This window comes from Oncorhynchus masou, chromosome 27, assembly GCF_036934945.1.
Source record: "Oncorhynchus masou masou isolate Uvic2021 chromosome 27, UVic_Omas_1.1, whole genome shotgun sequence".
In the NCBI taxonomy this organism is placed as follows: Eukaryota; Metazoa; Chordata; class Actinopteri; order Salmoniformes; family Salmonidae; genus Oncorhynchus; species Oncorhynchus masou.
In genome coordinates, this window is record NC_088238.1 from 16261440 (window position 1) to 16280241 (window position 18802).

At 47.8% G+C, this 18802-nt stretch overlaps 1 pseudogene; it reads left to right on the forward strand.

The window, feature by feature from the left end:
• LOC135516597 (exocyst complex component 4-like) overlaps nucleotides 1-18802 on the forward strand; it is a 67650-nt pseudogene that overhangs the window by 18910 nt on the left and 29938 nt on the right.

Genomic DNA, 18802 nt, shown 5'->3' on the forward strand with positions numbered 1-18802 from the left:
GCACCCTACTCCCCACATCAGGGGTAGATAGCACCCTACTCCCTACATCAGGGGTAGATAGCACCCTACTCCCTACATCAGGGGTAGATAGCACCCTACTCCCTACATCAGGGTAAGATAGCACCATACTCCCTACATCAGGGGTAGATAGCACCCTACTCCCTACATCAGGGGTAGATAGCACCCTACTCCCTACATCAGGGGTAGATAGCACCCTACTCCCTACATCAGGGGAAGATAGTACCCTACTCCCTACATCAGGGGTAGATAGCACCCTACTCCCTACATCAGGGGAAGATAGCACCCTACTCCCCTACATCAGGGGTAGATAGCACCCTACTCCCTACATCAGGGGTAGATAGCACCCTACTCCCTACATCAGGGGTAGATAGCACCCATACTCCCTACCCTATCAGGGGTAGATAGTGCACCCTACTCCCTACATCAGGGGTAGATAGCACCCTACTCCCTACATCAGGGGTAGATAGCACCCTACTCCCTACATCAGGGGAAGATAGCACCCTACTCCCTACATCAGGGGTAGATAGTACCCTACTCCCTACATCAGGGGTAGATAGCACCCTACTCCCTACATCAGGGGAAGATAGCACCCTACTCCCTACATCAGGGGAAGATAGTACCCTACTCCCTACATCAGGGGAAGATAGCACCCTACTCCCTACATCAGGGGTAGATAGTACCCTACTCCCTACATCAGGGGAAGTCATCCCTGGTCCTGGAGAAGTGCAGACAGTTCGTGTTCTTGATTTAACCGGCCTGGAAGAGCAGGTGTGTATAATTTAGGCATCACTAAACCAATCAGTTATCTCAGTTGGTCAGGTATGAAGCCTAGTTGGAAAATCCTGCTGTAGCTGTGACCCTCCAGGAGACGGGGTTGGCTAGGGGGGGATACCCTGGCACCACATAGTGGACTACTCTTGACCTGATCCCTATGGGCCCTGGTCAAAATGGAGTGCACTATAGGGAAATGGGGTGCCGTTTAGGACGTATCTAACTGTAGCTGTGCTCCGCTGCTCTACTCTCTGTAATGGAGGTACTATAGAACCATGCTGTCCTGGGGGAGAGTTGTTCTTTGACCGCATGCATTTTGCAGATTGGCAGGATTTTGGAGTTCATTTTGCAGCATTGGCAGGATTTTGGGGGGGAGTTAGGGGGAGGGGGATTTGCCTGTGAGGAGAGAGACGGGGGGAGAGAGGATGAGGAGGGGGATTTGCCTGTGAGGGAGAGACGGGGGGAGAGAGGATGAGGAGGGGGATTTGCCTGTGAGGGAGAGACGGGGGGAGAGAGGATGAGGAGGGGGATTTGCCTGTGAGGGAGAGACGGGGGGAGAGAGGATGAGGAGGGGGATTTTTGTATTTTTTTTACCTTGACCTGAGCAAGTGGTGGGCTGCTAGCAGTAGGAAGTATTAGCATAATCAGTGTTCTACTTTCTTTCTCCAACACACAATACAAGCCTGTACATCTCTAATTGTTCCCTTGATACCTTGAATACGTTTACCTTTCTGTTTTACACATGCATGTCTAGTCTTTATCTCTCACATACTTCCAGGCTGTCTCTCAGGCATACATAAGAATAGACACATCCCATCTCTCTCTCTCTCTCTCTCTCTCTCTCTCTCTCCTCTCTCTCTCTCTCTCTCTCTCCCTTCATCCCACACTCCTTCCATCCTTCTCTCTCTCTCCCCTCCTTCCATCCTTCTACCCACTCTTTCTCCTCTCTCCACCCACCCCACCTCTCTTTCTCTATCCTAGCGCATACGTTTGTCCCGTTCCACACACAGAATAATTAACACCAGTCCCTATGCATCATTCATGACTTCACTCCACCCCTCCAGGATAGACCCTCCCTCTCTCTTCTTCTTTCTCTTCTTCCTCTCTGCTGGAGGTCTGGAAAGAGCAGACTGATGAGTCAATGGAAAGTTCTGCACCACATTGAACTGGTTCAGACAGGAGGCATCAACTCATAGTTGTTTCTTTCATGTTCTCTCTCTTTGTTCTCTGTTAGCTTTCCTGTCATTGACCAGCCAGAGCACTAGAGTATTTATAGTGTGTGTCTGCGTGTGTGTGTGTGCCATTGATCTGCCCCCCGTCTCTGCCTTAGTGTGTGCCACCCTCATCTCATGCAGATGGCAAGGAACAGACGCCTCCCTGAGATGGGATTGGAAAATAATTGGATAAGCACTACACACTATACAGTACACACACTACACACTCACACAAACACGCATAAACAAAAACACACATATATTTACAAAGACCCCACATACTAGGGGAGAGAGACAGAGAGACCGGCGGAGAGAGAGTTGGACCGGCGGAGAGAGACCGAGAGGAGCAGAGTTCAGAGAGAGACCGGAGCTGACAAGAGAGAAATCCGTCGTAAACTGAGAGAGAAAACCCTGAACAGGCAGAGAACCCACTGTTCCCAGGCACGTCAGAGAGAGAGAGGCACGCAGAATTTGTTCAACGACTGACTTGCCTAGAGAAAAAACACGCAGAGAGAGAGAAAAAACGCAGAGAGAGACAGAGAAACACAGGGCAGAGAGAGAGGACGCAGGCAGAGAGAGAGAAACACGCAGAGAGAGAGAGAGCGAGGCACGAAGAGAGACCCTGAATCCAAAGAGATTAGACGGGGAAAGTTGACATAGATGGGAGGTATGGAAGGCTGTCAGTCAGAAGGAGCCCAAGTTCCTCTGTTCATGCCTCTAAATTGGTGGCCCCATGCCGTGGAGTCTTGATCGCATCATCAAAGTGTGACAGGCTCAGAGGCGTACTGTGTTCCCCTGGTGAGACCTCCTGCAGTTAGGCCTTCCTCCCCAGAGCTGCCAAAGACATTATGTGAAATGCACTGGAGGAAACACAATGCAGTTACTTTACCACTAACACACAGGCATTTACACACAACACACACACACAGGTGTTTACACACAACACACACACACACACAACACACACACACAGGTGTTTACACACAACACACACACACACACAGGTGTTTACACACAACACACACACACACAGGTGGTGTTTACACACAACACACACACACAGGTGTTTACACACAACACACACACATATGTTTGGCACAGGTCACAGGTGTTTACACAATGACAACTTGTTTACAACAGAACATGCTACTTACCTGGTTAAATAAAGGTGAAAAAATCTACATAGTCTATGGCAGGCCTGGGCAATTATTTTCCATGTTTGGCCACATTAGAATATATTTTTGCCATCGCGGGCCAGAATCATTATTACAGGATAATACATTGCACATCTAGCTGGTCAGGTATAGTCTCCGACATCGCTATGCACTGGATTGCTGAGAGAATCATATTATTTCATCAGGAAAATACATCAAAGTGTTTGACAAACATCTTCTGACAGATATATCTATGGAAAGTTCTGTTCATCAAGAGATAATAGAACTATCAGTGACATTGTTTTGTTTTAACATGCACAGAAATAAACCACATCCATGTTCTCCTTTTGGTAGGTATTTTCATTATTAAACACGAATAAACATATGATTACTTTTGACTGTGTAGGGAAAGTACAAATCTGTGCATTGACTAGAGCTGTGAAGTCAGGTATAGTCTCCGACATCACTATGCACTGGATTGCTGATAGGTGAGAGTCAGTAAGAGGTGATCTGTGTCTTGACTTGTTGTATTTCATCAGGGAAAATGTTCACATACAAAGGTTGACCCAGTACAAACATCTTCTGAGCAGGACTCCTATCTGTGGAAAGTTCTGTTCATCAAGTCAGATGAATAGAATACCTCATCAGACATTGTTTTGAATAGTTCTCCAATCACTGCATCAGTCTGAAGATCGATAAGCTCAAGTTGCAGGTCAGTGGTAGCGTTTTGACCCAAGTCGCGGGCCACATACGTCCCCCTACTGGCCGGCCTTTGCCCAGGCCTGGTCTATGGTGTGGGCTAACAAGAATAAACATATGATTATATTTTGAGCTGTGTACTCAAGAGCTTCTCGGTTTTCAAATCAAATGTTATTTGTCACATGCTTTGTAAACAACGTCAATGATAACTTGACTAACAGTGACATATTTACTTACTTATTTCCACGGGGTACAACAAATGATAACTTGGCTATATACAAACCAGTACAGAGTCAATGATAACTTGGCTATATACACCAGTAAATAACACTATATACACGGGGTACCAGTACAGAGTCAATGATAACTTGGCTATATAACACTATATACACGGGGTACCAGTACAGAGTCAATGATAACTTGGCTATATACACGGGGTACCAGTACAGAGTCAATGATAACTTGGCTATATACACGGGGTACCAGTACAGAGTCAATGTGCAGGGGTTCGAGGAAGTTGAGGTAGATACAGTTGAAGTCGGAAGTTTACATACACCTTAGCCAAATACATTTAAACTCAGTTTTTCACAATTCCTGACATTTAATCCCAGTAAAAATTCCCTGTTTTAGGTCAGCACTTTATTTTAAGAATGTGAAATGTGTCCCTAAACTCAAATTATATTCATAAATAACTTTAGTGAAGTGGGCAACATAGCCAAAACATTTGTGATTTACAGCACCCTACTAGCGTGGAGGGACTGTAGGAAATACCTCCCAAATATGTTCTCTATGTTGCCTATAGTAGGCAACTCAGACTTGCCAAAAGCCCTGAGTGATGCCAATATTAATCTTTGGCATGCTCTAGGAATCAGGACCTTTTCAGACCTATTTCATTAGAAAACCACTACACTGAAATCATTTCAAGAGCTCTGCAGTGAATTCAATGTGCCAAGATCCCATGTTTTAAAATATCTTCAAATTAGACACGTCATTTCCTCATTTACTTCCAAGAGGAGGTTTAGAGCTCAGCTGAATGAAGTTGAAACCCTTCTTGTCACAGCACAATCCATTAAAGGCTAAATCTCCTACATCTATAGACTCCTCCTTTACTCCTTTGAAAATAATCTGGGAAAAGGACCTTGGTCTGACTATCAGTGATGAGTTATGGACGGAGGTTTGCGACAGGGTATACTGCTCCTCTACTTGTCTACTACTATGTAAAAATGAAAGAATCTAATTCACATTTTTGTACAAATTTTATTACACTCCAATGAGACTCCATAGAATGAAAACAGACATGTCTCCTAACTGTAAAAGATGTACCTCTGAAAGTGGAACCTATATGCATGTATTTTGGAGCTGTAGAGAGATTGACAGATTATGGCAATCTATACATACTGCTGCACAGAAAATACTAGATGTACAGTTTGATATGACCCCGTGTATCTATCTAATGCCCAGCAGGACTTTGTTCTTGATCCTGACAGAGAAAATGTGCTTATGACTATTACATACTTTGCTAAGAAATGTATTATTCTATTGTGGGCCTCAAGTACCTCTCCTACATTTAAAATGTGGATTGACCAGATTGTTGACTTTCTTCCTCTTGAAAAGCTCACTTATGACCTCCACAAGAGACAGCCCAAGTTTGATACTCTGGTCTCTATTACTCAAGTATATTTCAAATTGGATAGAGTGAATGGGGTGATTAGGGAAATGAGCAGATACACATTGTGTACGGTCCTGTACAAACTAAAAACTAATTATTTGCTCGTCACCTCAGCTAAGGCTGGAAATAACTAATAAGAATATATATATTTTTTTTCAATAATTATTCATTCTCTTTTTATTTTTATTTGTAAAGTTTTTATATTATTATTATTTTCTGTTTGCTGTTTGATTGAAAAATAAGAACTTAATAAAACTTTAAATTGAAAGAAAAGAAAGAATGTGAAATGTCAGAATAATAGTAGAGAGAATGATTTATTTCAGCTCATCACCTTCCCACATCCCCAGGTTTACATATGCTCAATTAGTATTAACTTGGGTCAAATGTTTCGGGTAGCCTTTCACAAGCTTCCCACAATAAGTTTGTTGAATTTTGGCCCATTCCTCCTGACAGAGCTGGTGTAACTGTCAGGTTTGTAGGCCTCCTTGCTCACACACTTTTTCAATTCTGCCCACAAATTTTCTATAAGATTGAGGTCATGGCTTTGTGATGGCCACTCCAATATCTAGACTTTGTTGTCCTTAAGCCATTTTGCCACAACTTTGAAAGTATGTTTGGGGGTCATTGTCCATTTGGAAGACCCATTTGCGACCAAGCTTTAACTTCCTGACAATATATCCACAGAATTTTCCATCCTCATGAAGCCATCTATTTTGTGAAGTTCACCAGCCCCCCTGCAGCAAAGCACACAACATGATGCTGCCACCCCCGTGCTTCACGGTTGGGATGGTGTTCTTCGGCTTGCAAGGCTCCCCCTTTTTCTTCCAAACATAACAATGGTCATTATGGCCAGAGGACATTTTTCAAAAAGTACGGTCTTTGACCTCATATGCAGTTGCAAACCGTAGTCTGGATGATTTATGGCGGTTTTGAATCAGTGGCTTCTTCCTTGCTGAGCGGCCTTTCAGGTTATGTCGATATAGGACCCGTTTTACTGTGGATATAGATACTTTTGTGCCTGTTTCCTCCAGCATCTTCACAAGGTCCTTTGCTGTTGTTCTGGGATTGATTTGCATTGCACCAAAGTATGTTCATCTCTAGGAGACAGATGAACGCTGCATAGTCCCATGGTGTTTATACTTGTTCTATTGTTTGTACAGATGAACGTGGTACCTTCAGGCATTTGGAAATTGCTCCCAAGGATGAACCAGACTTGTGGAGGTCTACAATTTTTTTCTGAGGTCTGATTTCTTTTGATTTTCCCATGATGTCAATTAAAGAGGCACTGAGTTTGAAGGTAGGTCTTGAAATAAATCCACAGGTGCACCTCCAATTGACTCAAATTTTGTCAATTAGTCTATCAGAAGCTTCTAAAGCCATGACTTCATTTACTGGAATTTTCCAAGCTGTTAAAAGGCACAGTCAACTTAGTTTATGTTAACTTCTGACCCACTGGAATTGTGATACAGTGAATTATAAGTGAAATAATCTGTCTGTAAACAATTGTTGGAAAAATGACTTGTGTCATGCACAAAGTAGATGTCCTAACCGACTTGCCAAAACTGTAGTTTGTTAACAAGAAATTGGAGTGGTTGAAAACCTAGTTTTAATGTCTCCAACCTAAGTGTATGTAAACTTCCGACTTCAACTGCATGTACACACAGGTAGGGATAAAGTGACGAGGCAACAGGATAGATAATGAACAGTAACAGCAGCGTATGTGATGAGTCAATAGAGTTAGTGCCAAAAGGGTCAGTGCAGATTTGGTTAAATATGTTTATGGCTTTGGGGGTGGATGCTGTTCAGCGTCCTGTTGGTTCCAGACTTGGTATCTCTTGTTGTGCGGTAACAGAGAGAACAGTCTATGACCATTTTTAGGACCTTCCTCTGACACCGCCTGGTATAGAGGTCCAGAATGGCATGGAGCTCGGCCCCAGTGATGTACTGGGCCATACGCACTACCCTCTGTAGCTCTTTGCGGTCGGATGTCAAGCATTTGCCATACCAGGCGGTGATGCAGCCAGTCAAGATGCTCTCAAGGGTGCAGCTGTCGAACCTTTTGAGGATCTGTGGGCCCATGCCAAATCTTGGTACACTTAAAACCAGAACAATTTATACATAGTTCACCACGCTTGTTTGCTTTGAATTTCTTCTGTGTAATGTCTTCATGAACACACTCTAGAATGTTAGTGTTATTCTCCTATCCCCATGAGATAACCTTTTGAAGAACCCTTTTTGGTTCCAGGTACAACCCTTTTGGTTTCCATGTAGAACCCTTTTCACAGAGAGTTCAACCTGGAACCCAACTCTTTAAATGGTTATCCTATGGGGACAGCCAAAAGACCCTTTTGGAACCCTTTTCACAGAGAGTTCTACCTGGAACCCAACTCTTTAAATGGTTATCCTATGGGGACAGCCAAAAGACCTTTTTGGAACCCTTTTCACAGAGAGTTCTACCTGGAACCCAACTCTTTAAATGGTTATCCTATGGGGACAGCCAAAAGACCCTTTTGGAACCCTTTTCACAGAGAGTTCTACCTGGAACCCAACTCTTTAAATGGTTATCCTATGGGGACAGCCAAAAGACCCTTTTGGAACCCTTTTCACAGAGAGTTCTACCTGGAACCCAACTCTTTAAATGGTTATCCTATGGGGACAGCCAAAAGACCCTTTTGGAACCCTTTTCACAGAGAGTTCTACCTGGAACCCAACTCTTTAAATGGTTATCCTATGGGGACAGCCAAAAGACCCTTTTGGAACCCTTTTCACAGAGAGTTCTACCTGGAACCCAACTCTTTAAATGGTTATCCTATGGGGACAGCCAAAAGACCCTTTTGGAACCCTTTTCACAGAGAGTTCTTCCTGGAACCCAACTCTTTAAATGGTTATCCTATGGGGACAGCCAAAAGACCCTTTTGGAACCCTTTTCACAGAGAGTTCTACCTGGAACCCAACTCTTTAAATGGTTATCCTATGGGGACAGCCAAAAGACCCTTTTGGAACCCTTTTCACAGAGAGTTCTACCTGGAACCCAACTCTTTAAATGGTTATCCTATGGGGACAGCCAAAAGACCCTTTTGGAACCCTTTTCACAGAGAGTTCTACCTGGAACCCAACTCTTTAAATGGTTATCCTATGGGGACAGCCAAAAGACCCTTTTGGAACCCTTTTCACAGAGAGTTCTACCTGGAACCCAACTCTTTAAATGGTTATCCTATGGGGACAGCCAAAAGACCCTTTTGGAACCCTTTTCACAGAGAGTTCTACCTGGAACCCAACTCTTTAAATGGTTATCCTATGGGGACAGCCAAAAGACCCTTTTGGAACCCTTTTCACAGAGAGTTCTACCTGGAACCCAACTCTTTAAATGGTTATCCTATGGGGACAGCCAAAAGACCCTTTTGGAACCCTTTTCACAGAGAGTTCTACCTGGAACCCAACTCTTTAAATGGTTATCCTATGGGGACAGCCAAAAGACCTTTTGGAACCCTTTTCACAGAGAGTTCTACCTGGAACCCAACTCTTTAAATGGTTATCCTATGGGGACAGCCAAAAGACCCTTTTGGAACCCTTTTCACAGAGAGTTCTACCTGGAACCCAACTCTTTAAATGGTTATCCTATGGGGACAGCCAAAAGACCCTTTTGGAACCCTTTTCACAGAGAGTTCTACCTGGAACCCAACTCTTTAAATGGTTATCCTATGGGGACAGCCAAAAGACCCTTTGGAACCCTTTTCACAGAGAGTTCTACCTGGAACCCAACTCTTTAAATGGTTATCCTATGGGGACAGCCAAAAGACCCTTTTGGAACCCTTTTCACAGAGAGTTCTACCTGGAACCCAACTCTTTAAATGGTTATCCTATGGGGACAGCCAAAAGACCCTTTTGGAACCCTTTTCACAGAGAGTTCTACCTGGAACCCAACTCTTTAAATGGTTATCCTATGGGGACAGCCAAAAGACCTGGAACCCAACTTTTGGAACCCCTTTTCACAGAGAGTTCTACCTGGAACCCAACTCTTTAAATGGTTATCCTATGGGGACAGCCAAAAGACCCTTTTGGACCCCTTTTCACAGAGAGTTCTACCTGGAACCCAACTCTTTAAATGGTTATCCTATGGGGACAGCCAAAAGACCCTTTTGGAACCCCAACTCTTTAAATGGTTATCCTATGAGAGTTCTGGACCTTTTCACAGAGAGTTCTACCTGGAACCCAACTCTTTAAATGGTTATCCTATGGGGACAGCCAAAAGACCCTTTTGGAACCCTTTTTTCTAAGAGTGCAGTTATACAATATTGTAATTATTTAGGGAACATCATGCAACAGACTTGTGCATTGTGATTGAATTTGTGCTTTAGGGTTATATCGTCTCAAGACAATTAATCTTTACTTTTGTAAAAGTCAAGTAACTGAATTTTCTTTTGTGCAAAGCAACCATGTTCTTTTGTTTTGTTCTTTGTGGAAAGACTAAAGGAAATGATGGTGTGTGTTCCATGATTAATTGCCTGAGTCAGGGGATCAGCATTCTGGCTCATCTCTAACCATGATACTGCAGTATTTCCGGTTTCTGAACACATGGACCAAAATAGAGTCTTGTTTTTGCAGGCTGATATCTAAGATGAGGATTGCAGGGTCGTTCCACAAGTACCTTTTGCATCACTTTGATACTATTGGTTTAAATTGAATTTTAAAAGCTGGTTATGTTATATGATCTTATCTTTAATATGGGGAGAAAGCTGAGAGAACAGAAGTGGTGTTGTTGGTGAGTTTGGTTCAACCTAGGTGTGGTCATGATGTGCTTCTCTCCTATTTCTATTGGCTTTCATCCCCAGACAAACACATCTGGTCTATTTGCAGTTTCCATTAGCACGTGTTGTTGGGGTGAGTCGGTTGTGTTATTATCATCAAGGTCATGTTAATGTGTTGGATATGTTTACGTTATTGAACTGGATCTTAATTAGGGTTGGATCAAAGCACTATTGCTACACAGCCCTCAAACTCACCTCTGGACCTCCAAGACAGTTCTGCCTCATTGTTCCACTGTCCCCTGTAACCAGGGACTGATTTAGACCTGGGACACCAGGTGTGTGCAATTAGTTATTAGGTGGAACAGAAAACCAGCAGGCTCCAGACCTCAGGGTCAAAGTGGAGTTACCCCTGATCTACAGTGTATAGCTCTGAATGATCTGTTTTCCTTCACAAACTGTTGAAGTCCCTGTATAACATATAACCTCTTTTTGAAGAGAATGAAAGGCTGCCTTGCTCTGTGTTTACACTGGACCACCTGTTCAATGAGTCTTTACCTACAATGATGCAGACCTAACTGGCATCAATGCCCGATTTCCACCAAAGTCATCAGATGCTTTTTTTAAGAGTTCAAATTCAGAGAAACCTGTTGTTTTGGCTGTGCAGCCCCCTGTTCCTTCCTGCCACTGCAGTCAGCGCTCCAGAGCTTTGCACATAGCAGTTACTTTTCATTAGCATTTCTATATTAGTCTCTTCTCCTCCAAGCATTGTCCTCAGTGTCCGTCCTGCACCTTTATCTCTCTCAATAACCTCCACCCACATAGGATAGACACACACACACACACACACACACACACACACACACACACACACACACACACACACACACACACACACACACACACACACACACACACACACACACACACACACAGAGCTGGTGCCCACACACCCCTGTCTTCATAGAAAGAGCAATCTTTCTCTCTCTCTCTCACACACACACACACACTGCTTGTGAGCAGTGTTTGCTCAGTTGATTGGAGGACTGTGTCACTTGGCCTCCCTGTGTTTGTCTAAGCCAATGGGGTCTCAGCTTATCTTCAGCCACTTAGTCTGGCTTTAATGGGGACAAGGCAGAATACTGGGGACATGGAGATGAGGCAGGATACTGGGGACATGGAGATGAGGCAGGATACTGGGGACATGGAGATGAGGCAGGGTACTGGGGACATGGAGACGAGGCAGGGTACTGGGTACATGGAGATGAGGCAGGATACTGGGGACATGGAGATGAGGCAGGATACTGGGGACATGGAGACGAGGCAGGGTACTGGGACATGGAGACGAGGCAGGGTACTGGGGACATGGAGACGAGGCAGGGTACTGGGGACATGGAGACGAGGCAGGGTACTGGGGACATGGAGACGAGGCAGGGTACTGGGGACATGGAGACGAGGCAGGGTACTGGGGACATGGAGACGAGGCAGGGTACTGGGGACATGGAGACGAGGCAGGGTACTGGGGACATGGAGACGAGGCAGGGTACTGGGGACATGGAGATGAGGCAGTGTACTGGGGACATGGAGACGAGGCAGGGTACTGGGGACATGGAGACGAGGCAGGGTACTGGGGACATGGAGACGAGGCAGGGTACTGGGGACATGGAGACGAGGCAGGGTACTGGGGACATGGAGACGAGGCAGGGTACTGGGGACATGGAGACGAGGCAGGGTACTGGGGACATGGAGACGAGGCAGGGTACTGGGGACATGGAGACGAGGCAGGGTACTGGGGACATGGAGACGAGGCAGGGTACTGGGGACATGGAGACGAGGCAGGGTACTGGGGACATGGAGACGAGGCAGGGTACTGGGGACATGGAGACGAGGCAGGGTACTGGGGACATGGAGACGAGGCAGGGTACTGGGGACATGGAGACGAGGCAGGGTACTGGGGACATGGAGACGAGGCAGGGTACTGGGAACATGGAGACGAGGCAGGGTACTGGGGACATGGAGACGAGGCAGGGTACTGGGGACATGGAGACGAGGCAGGGTACTGGGTACATGGAGACGAGGGAGGATACTGGGGAATGGGAGACGAGGCAGGGTACTGGGGACATGGAGACGAGGCAGGGTACTGGGGACATGGAGACGAGGCAGGGTACTGGGGACATGGAGACGAGGCAGGGTACTGGGGACATGGAGACGAGGCAGGGTACTGGGGACATGGAGACGAGGCAGGGTACTGGGGACATGGAGACGAGGCAGGGTACTGGGGACATGGAGACGAGGCAGGGTACTGGGGACATGGAGACGAGGCAGGGTACTGGGGACATGGAGACGAGGCAGGGTACTGGGGACATGGAGACGAGGCAGGGTACTGGGGACATGGAGACGAGGCAGGGTACTGGGGACATGGAGACGAGGCAGGGTACTGGGGACATGGAGACGAGGCAGGGTACTGGGGACATGGAGACGAGGCAGGGTACTGGGGACATGGAGACGAGGCAGGGTACTGGGGACATGGAGACGAGGCAGGGTACTGGGGACATGGAGACGAGGCAGGGTACTGGGGACATGGAGACGAGGCAGGGTACTGGGGACATGGAGACGAGGCAGGGTACTGGGGACATGGAGACGAGGCAGGGTACTGGGGACATGGAGACGAGGCAGGGTACTGGGGACATGGAGACGAGGCAGGGTACTGGGGACATGGAGACGAGGCAGGGTACTGGGGACATGGAGACGAGGCAGGGTACTGGGGACATGGAGACGAGGCAGGGTACTGGGGACATGGAGACGAGGCAGGGTACTGGGGACATGGAGACGAGGCAGGGTACTGGGGACATGGAGACGAGGCAGGGTACTGGGGACATGGAGACGAGGCAGGGTACTGGGGACATGGAGACGAGGCAGGGTACTGGGGACATGGAGACGAGGCAGTGTACTGGGGACATGGAGACGAGGCAGGGTACTGGGGACATGGAGACGAGGCAGGGTACTGGGGACATGGAGACGAGGCAGGGTACTGGGGACATGGAGACGAGGCAGGGTACTGGGGACATGGAGACGAGGCAGGGTACTGGGTACATGGAGACGAGGCAGGGTACTGGGGACATGGAGACGAGGCAGGGTACTGGGGACATGGAGACGAGGCAGGGTACTGGGGACATGGAGACGAGGCAGGGTACTGGGGACATGGAGACGAGGCAGGGTACTGGGGACATGGAGACGAGGCAGGGTACTGGGGACATGGAGACGAGGCAGGGTACTGGGACATGGAGACGAGGCAGGGTACTGGGGACATGGAGACGAGGCAGGGTACTGGGGACATGGAGACGAGGCAGGGTACTGGGGACATGGAGACGAGGCAGGGTACTGGGAACATGGAGACGAGGCAGGGTACTGGGGACATGGAGACGAGGCAGGGTACTGGGGACATGGAGACGAGGCAGGGTACTGGGGACATGGAGACGAGGCAGGGTACTGGGAACATGGAGACGAGGCAGGGTACTGGGGACATGGAGACGAGGCAGGGTACTGGGGACATGGAGACGAGGCAGGGTACTGGGGACATGGAGACAGAGGCAGGGTACTGGGGACATGGAGAGAGGAGGCAGGGTACTGGGTACATGGAGACGAGGCAGGGTACTGGGTACATGGAGACGAGGCAGGGTACTGGGGACATGGAGACGAGGCAGGGTACTGGGGACATGGAGACGAGGCAGGGTACTGGGGACATGGAGACGAGGCAGGGTACTGGGGACATGGAGACGAGGCAGGGTACTGGGGACATGGAGACGAGGCAGTGTACTGGGGACATGGAGACGAGGCAGGGTACTGGGGACATGGAGACGAGGCAGGGTACTGGGGACATGGAGACGAGGCAGGGTACTGGGGACATGGAGACGAGGCAGGGTACTGGGGACATGGAGACGAGGCAGGGTACTGGGGACATGGAGACGAGGCAGGGTACTGGGGACATGGAGACGAGGCAGGGTACTGGGGACATGGAGACAGGCAGGGTACTGGGGACATGAGACGAGGCAGGGTACTGGGGACATGGAGACGAGGCAGGGTACTGGGGACATGGAGACGAGGCAGGGTACTGGGGACATGGAGACGAGGCAGGGTACTGGGGACATGGAGACGAGGCAGGGTACTGGGGACATGGAGACGAGGCAGGGTACTGGGGACATGGAGACGAGGCAGGGTACTGGGGACATGGAGACGAGGCAGGGTACTGGGGACATGGAGAGAGGCAGGTACTGGGGACATGGAGACGAGGCAGGGTACTGGGGACATGGAGACGAGGCAGGGTACTGGGGACATGGAGACGAGGCAGGGTACTGGGGACATGGAGACGAGGCAGGGTACTGGGGACATGGAGACGAGGCAGGGTACTGGGGACATGGAGACGAGGCAGGGTACTGGGGACATGGAGACGAGGCAGGGTTCTGGGGACATGGAGACGAGGCAGTGTACTGGGGACATGGAGACGAGGCAGGGTACTGGGGACATGGAGACGAGGCTGGGTACTGGGGACATGGAGACGAGGCAGGGTACTGGGGACATGGAGACGAGGCAGGGTACTGGGGACATGGAGACGAGGCAGGGTACTGGGGACATGGAGACGAGGCAGGGTACTGGGGACATGGAGACGAGGCAGGGTACTGGGGACATGGAGACGAGGCAGGGTACTGGGGACATGGAGACGAGGCTGGGTACTGGGGACATGGAGACGAGGCAGGGTACTGGGGACATGGAGACGAGGCAGGGTACTGGGGACATGGAGACGAGGCAGGGTACTGGGGACATGGAGACGAGGCAGGGTACTGGGGACATGGAGACGAGGCAGGGTACTGGGGATATGGAGACGAGGCAGGGTACTGGGTTAATGGGAACGAGGCAGGGTACTGGAGACGTCTCATGTGATGTGACTCCCAGATAAGTCAACATGTGACTTTGTCAGAATGTGCATGATGTAGATACAGAGCTTTGAGTATTTCTATGATTTAGAGTATTTAGTTCCTGTTTCTAGTTTTTTAAGAATCAAATCAGAGAGTTTAAAACTTGTATAGTCTTGAATCTGTAGGAAATATCTCCACTAAGGACCTCTGTCAACAGGGGATATTGGCCTGCGTTGCTCAGCTGCAGTTTCAACTACTTCCTTCCTCACTCTGTCAGTGTTTTTGGGTCTTTGAGTGGGCTTGCCGTCCTGCCTGCTACGTGCTCTCATCCGTACGACCTTCACAAGGGCTGAGGGAGTAACTGGGGTGCTGGCCCTGACTGCAACCAATCGATCGCTAGCCCTCACCACCCCTCTTCCACTCAGCAGTCTCTCTCCCAACACACACCACACTCCCCACCGCCTCATTGCCCAAATAGACTCACATATGAGTGACAGGGCCAATTTCTCTCTCCTTCCACTCCCCTCTAATTCATAGCCATCGATTTACACCTGGTGGTCTGAATGCTCTTTATACACACACACACACACACACACACACACACACACACACACACACACACAATGGTCACACACTCACACACACACACACACACACACACACACTGCTCCTTTGCATGGATCACAATGCAGACACAGACTTGGTGTCTCAGCACATGGATTGAAGGACTGAAGGGACTTTCTGAAGGACTGTAGAAGGTCTTCAGATGTGTAGCACAGTGTCCCAAACCTCTCCTTGAGTTCTCACTGCTGTTCCTCCTATTTGATGTATTCCAGTCCAATCTCACCTGATTCAACTGATCAAAGTCTCATCAATCCCTTCATTCGTTGAATTAAGTGTGTTAGTTCTGGATTACATCAACTCATTGTGTCTGGTTCTCTTTGAGTCACCTTCGTCCTAGTTCTCCCTGGTTCTCTTTAGTTCTCTTTCGTCTTAGTTCTTCCTGGTTCTTTTTAGTTCTCCTTCGTCCTAGTTCTCCCTGGTTCTCTTTAGTTCTCTTTCGTCTTAGTTCTTCCTGGTTCTCTTTAGTTCTCCTTTTAGTCCTAGTTCTCCTGGTTCTCTTTAATTCTTTTTAGTCTTAGTTCTTCCTGGTTCTCTTTAGTTCTCCTTTGTCCTAGTTCTCCCTGGTTCTCTTTCGTCTTAGTTCTTCCTGGTTCTCTTTAGTTCTCCTTCGTCCTAGTTCTCCCTGGTTCTCTTTAGTTCTCTTTAGTCTTAGTTCTCCTTAGTTCTGGTTCTCTTTAGTTCTCCTTCGTCCTAGTTCTTCCATATATTTATATGTATATATTCTTATTCCATTCCTTTACTTAGATGTGTTTGTATTAGGTAGTTGTTTTGATTTTGTTAGATTACATGTTAGATATTACTACGCTGTCGGAACTAGAAGCACATGCATTTCACTTCGCTTACAATAACATCTGCTAACCATGTGTATGTGACCAATACCATTTGATTTGATTTGGTTCTCCTCCTGGTTCTTGTAATTGAGATCTGGCATATGTGGAATGGTCCTGGGCTCTCGATAAGAGGTGTGGAATGGTCCTGGGTTCTCGGGAAGAAGAGGTGTGGAATGGTCCTGGGTTCTCGAGAAGAGGTGTGGAATGGTCCTGGGTTCTCGGGAAGAGGTGTGGAATGGTCCTGGGTTCTCGGGAAGAGGTGTGGAATGGTCCTGGGTTCTCGGGAAGAGGTGTGGAATGGTCCTGGGTTCTTGAGAAGAGGTGTGGAATGGTCCTGGGTTCTCGGGAAGAGGTGTGGAATGGTCCTGGGTTCTCAAGAAGTGTGGAATGGTCCTGGGTTCTCGGGAAGAAGTGTGGAATGGTCCTGGGTTCTCGGGAAGAAGAGTGGAATGTGGAATGGTCCTGGGTTCTCAAGAAGAAGTGTGGAATGGTCCTGGGTTCTCGGGAAGAGAGTGTGGAAACACTCCTGGGTTCTCGGGAAGAAATGTGTGGAATGGTCCTGGGTTCTCGGTGAAGTGTGTGTGTGGTGTGTGTGTGTGTGAATGTGTCCTGTGTGTGTCTCAGGGAAGAAGTGTGGAATGGTCCTGGGTTCTCAAGGGACCAGAAGTGTGAATGGTCCAGGGCCTTCTCGGGAAGAAGTGTGGAATGGTCCTGGGTTCTCGGGAAGAAGTGTGGAATGGTCCTGGGTTCTCGGGAAGAAGTGTGGAATGGTCCTAGGCCTCTCCTATACAGAGGTGTGGAATGGTCCTGGGTTCTCGGGAAGAGGTGTGGAATGTCCTGGGTTCTCAAGATGAGGTGAATGGTCCTGGTCATGTTCTCAAGATGAGGTGTGGAATGTTCATGGGTACTCACAAGACCTGGTGTGGGTTCAAACACTGCTGTGGTATTTTTTTCCTATTTATGCTCATAATGTAACCTCCTGGTCATGTGTCACAATGTTTTCCTATTGGTCATGTTCACAGTGTGTGTGTGTGTGTCATGTTCACAATGTGTTTCCTATTGGTCATGTTCACAATGTTTTCCTATTGTGTGTTTTTGTTTGTGTGTGTGTGTTCCTATGTCATGTGTCACAATGTGTTCCTATGGTCATGTTCACAATGTTCCTGTGGTCATGTTCCCAGGATCTCCAGGCCCCTAACAGATCCCTCCTTCCCCAGGTGACCAATGAGAGCGTCCGCAGCAGGGACCAGATCCCTCCAGACTCTGACTGACCTGTCCAGGGCCTTCCAGGACATCGCTGACCGCTGTCTGCTGGTCCTCCACCTGGAGGTCAGGTACGTACGGACATGGACTCTCCAGGATAAACACCCAGCCTGGGTCATGTTCATAATGACCTTTTCCTATTGGTCATGTTCACAATGGCCTTTTCCTATTGGTCATGTTCACAATGGCCTTTTCCTCCATTGGTCATGTTCACAATGGCCTTTTCCTATTGGTCATGTTCACAATGGCCTTTTCCTATTGGTCATGTTCACAATGGCCTTTTCCTATTGGTCATGTTCACAATGGCCTTTTCCTATTGGTCATGTTCACAATGACCTTTTCCTATTGGTCATGTTCACAATGACCTTTTCCTATTGGTCATGTTCACAATAACATTTTCCTATTGGTCATGTTCACAATAACCTTCTCCTCCTTGGTCATGTTCACAATGACCTCTCCTCCTATCCCTCATGTTCACAATGACCTGTTCCTCCTTCTGGTCATGTTCACATGACCTGTTCCTATTGGTCATGTTCACAATGACCTTTCCCTCCTCCTCCTCATGTTCACAATCTCCTTTTCCTATTGGTCATGTTCCATGACCTTTTCCTATTGGTCATGTTCACAATGACCTTTTCCTATTGGTCATGTTCACAATGACCTTTTCCTATTGGTCATGTTCACAATGACCTTTTCCTATCCCTCATGTTCACAATGGCCTTTTATCCTATTGGTCATCCCTTCACAATCCCTTTTCCCTCCATCTTCCTGACCTTTTCCTCCATCTTCCTCATCTCTCCAAACAGACCCAGAAAACAACCAACTCTCTCTCAATCAACAGCCCCTAACAGCCCCATCACCTCCTTCCTCTCCAACCAGACCCAGAAAACAACCAACTC